This window comes from Adiantum capillus-veneris, chromosome 3, assembly GCF_014529385.1.
Source record: "Adiantum capillus-veneris isolate H3 chromosome 3, ASM1452938v2, whole genome shotgun sequence".
Classification (NCBI taxonomy): domain Eukaryota; kingdom Viridiplantae; phylum Streptophyta; class Polypodiopsida; order Polypodiales; family Pteridaceae; genus Adiantum; species Adiantum capillus-veneris.
Genome location: NC_140933.1, coordinates 14654984 through 14663555, shown reverse-complemented (window position 1 = coordinate 14663555; position 8572 = coordinate 14654984).

Genomic DNA, 8572 nt, shown 5'->3' with positions numbered 1-8572 from the left:
GGAACGTCGTCGACTAGACTGTTCAAATTTTGCCATGATTCCACAATCTTGAGTAAAACGCTTTTTGTCGATTCGTTCCACCCTAAAATGTCGACCTTTACACCATGCTACTGTGTATGACTTATACTACAACGAACAAAGATTATGAGTGGCCGTTCAAACGTTTATAAATAAAGTCACTTGCTAGTCGTACATTGCAAACTTACCTTGGTCGCGCAACCCCGAGAGTACTCCCACTCTTGTTCAGTCACTTCGTCACCGCATTGTTGTGCGCTTTTCAATTGGTTGTGCAGCCATCTTAAGCTCATGAAGGTTGGTAGGCTCTCCAGAACCGCTGGATAGTGCATCGGTGGTCGTCTTCCCCGTCTCCACTCGATTCATGCCCTTTGTCGCTCTTGCTTTGCATCCTCATATTGTGAAATCCACTTTTGCATCACTGGATTGTGAAGCATGCAAAATCGGTTGATTTTAGTCTCTAGATCTTCCGATATCTTTCGGAATCACATTTCGGACACTTCTCCATGTCTATGTATTCCCCTCTGAAAAGAATGCAGTCATTAGGACAAGCGTGGATAGAATTGTAATCCATCCCCAAGTTTCGCAAAATCTTTCTTGCTTCATCTCGGGAATCTGGCATCACATTGTCAGCTGGTAGTATGTGCTCTTTCAGCAATCTACAGAACATAAAAATATGATACAGTCGTGTAAAAATCTATCAGATCATTATACATTTAGAGTTCTATTAAAGTAAACTAATTGTAATAGATCACCTGAAAAGCGCTGTGACGCTAGTGTCACTCCATCCAAACTTTGCCTGCATGTTGAGAAGAACCAGGAGTGCTTTCAATCTAGACATACGTTCTCCATTATACAATGGCATATCGGCTTCACTTTTCATATCATCATAGATAAGCCTTTCTGAATCCATGATCGTCTCGATCATTTCATCAATCTCGGGCTCAAACATTGCCTCGTTGGGAATGTGCTCTGCATGATCATCCCCCGAGCTGTCAGAGGCTACATCTTGTGGCCTCACATATGCTGCTTGACCAAAGCGCCTGCGAACACATCTATTGGGTTGCAAGATTGCTGCTTGTTGGCCAGCGTCAGAGTCCGACGAGTTATAATTGGCAACAACTCGATCTATAATAGATGGATCGAACTCGCCAAATTCGCGAACGTGCTGCAAAGAAACACGTCTTGTCCGTCGCACAGCATGCTTGCATTGATTACAAGGACATAAGACCCTCGTTGAGAGATAGGTGTTTCGGTTGGACGGTCCCACATCCTCGTCGCTACTCATAATGAGGATAAAAAACTTATAACCTGGACAACAAATTTAATATTCTATTGGCATTCTTTGTCTTATCTCTCTCTCTCTCTCTCTCTCTCTCTCTCTCTCTCTCTCTCTCTCTCTCTCTCTCTCTCTCTCTCTCTCTCTCTCTCTCTCTCTTTACCTCACATTCTCTAGTCATGTCCAATCCCCGCACACCTCGGTCTAGAGGTGCACGGAGATCAGAACCACCGGGTTATAATCTCGTCTTTATTGGTCAATACCTATATTTGTGGGTACAAGAAATCTACACACCCACGTCTACATGATACTGCATGTAGTGGACAAAACCCCTTTGCCTCTTCTCTAGCTGTAGCACTTCACAGCATCTTAACATCTTTTCACAGTAGATCTTTTCACTGTTCGTCTAACTCTAAACCCTAAACCGTAAGTAATTCTTGCGTGGACTCGATCTAACGTAAATAAGCGTAAATCTAAATAAACATAAATCTAACTAAAAATAAAGCTAAATCTAATTTAACGTAAGTTTAATGACTAGAGGTTGTCTAGATGGTCATTGTGTCGGGGATGTAGTGACTCTTTCCGCCCTGAAGATCCACCTTCTTCCCTATCTTCTGAAGAAATTTCACCAGTACTTTTGGATCGACGGAGCGCACCATGAGTGAAGGCAGCAATACCCTATATTCCATTGAGGGCTTTCTTCACCCGCTTCATGCAGGCATCGCAGTCTATGGAGACCTAAATCTAATCTAATATAACGTAAATCTAAATCTAGCTTAAATAAACGTAAATCTAGTTAAAAATAAACATAAATCTAATTTAATGTAAGTCTACATATAACCTAATCTTTAACGTCTTTTAAGATAGTTTCCTACGACGTTATAACTCTCTTCTTCTTGTGTGTGTGCGCGTGTGTGGATGTGTGTGCCAATAAAAAGAGATAAATGGTATAACCTTTCTATCACCCATGCCAAGTATGATAGATTGATTATGCCATTTCCCTCTTGAATAATAGGTCTTGAGTTCAACTCCTCGTCGGCTAGATCTTTAGGTCTTTTAATTTTAATTAGTTTCCTACGACGTTAAATTAGTTTCTCTCTCTTTATCTCTCAATGTGTGTGCGTTTTTTTGGATCGTATGCATGTTTTCTCTCTCTTTTCCTCTCTCAATGTGTGCGTTTTCTGTTTATGCATGTTCTCTCTCTCTTTTCCTCTCAATGCGTGCGTTTTTTGTTTATGCATGCTCTCTCTCTTTTTCTCTCTCAATGTGTGTGTGCATTCTTTGTTTATGTATGTGTGTGTGCGTTTTTGTTTTTGTTTGTACTCTCTCTCTCTCTCTCTCTCTCTCTCTCTCTCTCTCTCTCTCTCTCAAAAACACTATGTGTGTGTGAGAGAGAGAGAGAGAGGGAGAGAGAAAGAGGGGAAGGGAACATGAGAATGAGGAGAGGGAAGGAGCATACCTGGCTCTCCTTCCTCTCCTCGTGTGTGTGTGTGTGTGTGTGTGTGTGTGTGTGTGTGTGTGTGTGTGTGTGTGGAGAAGAAAAAGAGAGAGAGAGAGAGAGAGAGAGAGAGTGAGGGAGAGCGTTACCTGCTCCTTGCTTGAGGGCGCCGAAAAATTCAGATCTGAGATCTGAGTTTTTGGGCGCGCTCGGTTATTTTTTTACCCTAGCCGGCGTCGCTATGAGCGTCGCAAATTTCTTTGTAAATTTGCGACGCTCATAGCGACGCTCGTAGCGACGCCGGGAAATTTTTTTTTGAGCGTCGCTAATATGAATAGCCTCTTGTAGTGATATCATATGATTCCAATATCTTTCCATATCCATAATTCCTCCATATTTTTATTATTATTTTTACTCATTATTCTAACACCATGTGCTCATTGAGCTAAAGTCCATGAATAGTCCATACACTAGTCCCACCATGTATATATTTCTTTATTCACCAATAATCCTCCTCCATGCATGGGTCAAGGGCAACTTGGATGCTTTGCATTATGATATGACAAAGGAGGGGCTCACTCTTGGATGCATTGTACAAATTCAACAAAGGAGGGGGCCACTAAAAGACTTTGCAAGCATAAAAACAGGCTTTTGGTGAGAATTTTGGCACCCATCTTCACTCCAAATTTGGAGCAGTGGTCAAAAGAGAAAATGTAGCCCACGCTCTGAATAATCACCTCAAATTTTTTCATGATTTTTGGATCAACCACCGGTGAGCTATGATTTTTTGAGTGGACCCCAGTCTGCCCACTTTTCTCACAAGTAGCCCATAGTCTTCTCTCACCTCTTTCCATACTTCTACACACACACACACACGCACATACACACACACACATTCCTCTCAATTCCTCACTCAAATCTGCACCTTCAATGGTTTCTCTCACCTTCTTCACCATTAACCTCCCCACTTACTTCCATAGCTCTCATATGATCTCTCCATGTACATACACCATCTCTATGCCTCTCTCTATTATCTCCAAAGTACAGTTCCATCTTACTCCTTATATATATACATAAATTCAGCATGTGTACCATGCTTAACCTGTGCAAATCAAGAGATCTCATTAATGGAATTACCATTTTCATCGTGATAATCAACCTTGGCGACGGTGGCGTAAAGAAGAGAAGACGAAGAAGAAGATCGATAGTCATTTTGAGAACCTACACAAGTAAGTCCAAAAATTCTTCAAGATTCACCATCACAAGGATTTGCTCACTTCATTCAACCATCTTACTTCAACCATCCACCTCATTCTACCCATTGTAAATGTAACATTAACTTTCTAGTGATTACTAACACTAACCACTAACATACTAACACAAAATAGCATTGACCTAACCATAAAAGACACCTCACCTCAAGACATGTACAAAGTACTTCTCTCACTCTCTCTCTCTCTCTCTCTCTCTCTCTCTCTCTCTCCCCTTACTTAAAACTTTACTTTCACCTTATCTACCATCAATAATGCTCTCTTTTGAGCCCACACCCATGACTCAAGCAGACAAAGAAGGCCCGCAATGTTTTGATATTCAAAAAAATCATAATCTTGATTTGTTAGCTTGTAAATTAGGATTTCCAATAATCTTAATGAGGGATCTCCAACCTATAAATAAGCCCCTCTCCTTCTTGTAAAACAACCTCCAACATCTCACATAGCACCCCAACACTCTATGCGTGAGGAGAGACTTAGGTGTAGCAACCACCTGTGAGCTTCACTCTTGGTGTGAGAGAAGCCTTCAAGCTACACATTGCAAGTGAGAGAGCGTGAGTTCTTCAAATCTCAAAACCACTATTGCATATGCTCCTTCATCATCAATAAATTGAGGTTTGGTTCATCAAAGGCGTGATTCGACGTTCAAATCTTCGTCCTTCCATTTGTGCAATACGGTTTGGTGAATTCAAGGTGACTTGTGTATTTTGAGTTTCTATCGGTTATTCTTGATTTTAGAAAGTGTTTTAGTGTGTTTTTCATTGCCAATTTTGTGTCCATTGTAAGAGTGTATTGTGGTGAGAGGTCTCCCACACCCTAAGACAGTGTGTGTGTGTGTTTTGGCAATGATTAGCCATCACTAAGCATTGAGTGAGTTTTTGTACAAGTTCTACGATAGCATCATAACGAACCATCTCCATTTGCAAGTCACAAATAAGGTATTACGCAACATCCTTTCCTCTCTCTCTTCCCTTTGCTCTAGCTCTCTCTGGTCCATTTTGTGTGTATCTTGGTGTGAGGTTGCTTGTGTGTGTTGTGTGGTGCATCTTCTTGGTTGTACCAAAATCTCTCTTGCGTCCTAGTTCGCATACCATAACTAGGTGGTGCCCCTATCTTGTTTGGGTTTGGCTGTGGGTTTGCTGTTTTTTTGTGCTTCTAGTTGCCCCAACCCCAATTGAGCAGCACGGGAGCCTTGAGGGGTGTTTAGAGGTCGCCTCTCTTGTTGCCCGCCCCGGACCGCCTCAATGTTAGAAAACAAAGAAAGAAGGGCAGCCATAGATCGTGACTACAAAGAAACAGTGGCAGCCATAGAGCGTAATTACGACTTGGAAGCCAAAGTAAGAAAAGCAGAAAGAAAGGCCAACTTGGAGCGTGAGTGTGAGCAAGCACGCTTGGCGGCTGAACAGAGCACCTGACACATGAAAGAGATGCTGCGACTCTTTTTTTCAAGTGCAGGCACAGATGCAAGAGATTCGGGAAAAAGAGACTCTCTCAGTCTCTTCTTCTCCAAAGCATGATACACAGGATTTTTATGATGATTTGAATGATAATGGTAAGCACAATGATTTGGATGACACTGACAAGCATGATGATTTTCATGATCAAGATGTGATTTCTCACAAGCATGATGATTTACATGATAAAGATGATGTGATTGTTAACAAGGATGATGGTTTAGTTGATGCTTTTTCTAGCGAAGCTAACCTCGTTGCAGATTTGATCGATCACGAAACTTGATCTTGGATCTCGAGCTGAGGTCCATAGCACCCCCCATGCAGATTTGACCAAACACGACGAACCAATATTGGCTCTCAAGCCTAGGTCCAAGGAACCCTTACAGGGAGTACTATGTGTTCGAATGAACGACACATGACTCTAGACGAAGATGAAGCATCGAAGGAGACTCAGAAGACTTTGTGTCGCTTTTGACGGGGCCCAAAGAAGCAAGCATTGTCAGACCTTTATGAAGTTCAAATATTGTACGGCCCACGTATCAGAGTGGGCTGGCGAAGTGTCCTTCCCAGGATTCCAGACCCTGTTGGCTATCTCCCTCAACCCCATACAGCTCGGTACCAGTATCTCACTTTAAAACGGAGGGGATGTCATGTGACACATCCAACCCTATGTATCCCTGGACAAGCTACAGTTCAGTCAAGTCAGTCTAGAATAGGAAGTGATCTGGCACTTTTGTGAGTCTGTTCACAAACCGTGCATGACTAGACACTTAGATTAGATGCATATCCTCCAGCTGCACACAACATGATCATCAGCATTCCCATCAGAATTCATCAGAATCCATTAGGGGAATTTTCTAGTGCATTAAACTTATTTTTCCTATTTTTTACATTTTTCACTTATTTATTAAGAATTTGGCTAAGATAATATATAAGCAAACCAATGTTAGCACTTTCTGGGAGAAGAGGCAGTAGGAGCACCTTGCTCAACAGACAACTTCTCAGTAGAACTTCACAAAGGCCTAGCATTTTGCAAGAGACTGCAACACCTAGCATTTTTGGACCAAATTAGCCAGCGTTTCTGATCTTGCACATTCCTGGTGATAACAAGAAGCAGAAGCCCTAGCGTTATAGCAGATTCACCGTAGCAGGACCATTTTCAACCTAGCGTTTTTGCATCAACCTGAAGCCATCAACGTTTTTGCAGACTTTCGCGAGACAGAACCTCCATTAGACTCGCCTTTGAGTTTTCAACAGCCAATACCCACAGTAGAACCCTCAAACCTCGCAGATCTCACCTTCCTGTAGGCAGATCCTCGCCACACAGTCCAATCATGCGAAGTTCGCAGTATCATCTCAGAAAACGTAGATTTCAGCATCTACGTTTTCAGTGCGTCGTCGTCAATATCATCGACATCCACATAGCCTAGACTTGCATCAGTTCTCATTCATCCACTTGTAAGAGTTTGTGCAATCAATAATAGACCACTATCACCACAAGAGTGGGGCCTTCAGAGGAGGGTTTTACAACGTCTCTGGTGTCATATTCTCTTCTCTCTCTATCTCTCAGTCTCATACACTTGCACGCATAGTGTCCATTCCCTCTGTTTGTGTCCATTGCACTCTCTCATTAAGAACGAAAGTCTCTCCCTTCCATAAGAATAAAAGTAACCTTGAGCACAGATCGGAGCACTCATCTTGAGCAAAGATCAAACATTCACTTCGATGCACCTTACAATACTTCCATCCACCATCCTCCCTTTGACCAAGTAGTTGAGACCATCTGCACTGATAGCAAACAGAAGAGGGGCCAAGGGGCAACCCTGTCTATTTGACCTGTTAAGCTCAAATATTCCAACAGAGCTCCATTAAGAGAGACTCTAGCTCTAGCATGACCAAACAAAGTGGTTACAAATCGGATCAGCCCCTTGCCAAAGCCCATCTTTTCCAGACTACCTAGAATAAAGGACCATTTAAGGCGGTCATAAGCTTTGTCAAAATCAAATTTTATGGACACATAATCCATTCCCAAGTTCTCAGCATGTTCGATTCCGTCCCAAAGAGCTATGACCGCCTCGATGATCCTCCTTCCTTTGATTAAGACTTTCTGTTCTGTACAAATTCATTTCATTAGAATGGGGGTGATCTGAAGAGAAACCACTTTGGCAAAAATATTGTAGCATATGTTGAGCATAGTGAGAGGTCTCCAATTAGACAGGTTATCCTTGGCACCTTTCTTATGCAGAAGTTTAATGATCCCCATGTTGATAGAAAAAGGGAGTGCCTGGAACCGGACTGTTTCCTCCTAGACTTTCAAGAGACGGGGGTGAGGGTTTCTTTAAATACGTGAAAGAATTCAGCGGGCAAGCCATCTATACCAGGAGATCTGCTCGGAGCCAGTGACTCAATTGCAGCCTTAATTTTGAAAATAGAAAAAGGGAGACCCACCCAAAATTTGGCTTCTTTAGGGACCACTTTCTGTCTGTATTTCCAAATTTCATCTCTAGCTTGAAGCACTTGGAGGGAGATTGATTCCTTAGGACTGAACATTTTGCCAAAGTGGGTCCATGTGAACTCAAGATTTTTAGTTTCATTCTAAATAGAGGCATCTGAAGCTACAAACTGCGGCCAGGATTCACGTGATTTCTTTTTCTTAAGGATCTTGAACATCTGCTTAGAGGGCCTATGAATTTTTCTTACCCACCACTCTCTGAAGAAGATAGAGGCATGCTTACTGGCTATGTCTTCGTCATTTTTTAATGTAAATAAGCTCAAACACTTGGAACTTCCAATATTCTAGCATGGGGTCTTCCTGCAACACCAATGCAAGGAATTCGGATCAGCTACCTATATATCCTTAGTTCCTTTTAAATATTCAAACAATACGACTTTATTTCCCAATCTAACCTAAGCTTAGCTCTGATACCAGGTGTGAGGTCCCCACCCCGTCGTCTCAAACGACGAATCTGATGGTAAACCTGGTGGCCACTAGATCTACAGCGGAAGCAAGCAAAGTGGTTTATGGTTCATCTAGCGGACAATCTCTCATCACAAAGTGAGTTGAGTTCGAGCCTACTAGCATCAAGATCTAGTTCCACCCCGCAAGGGAAGCATG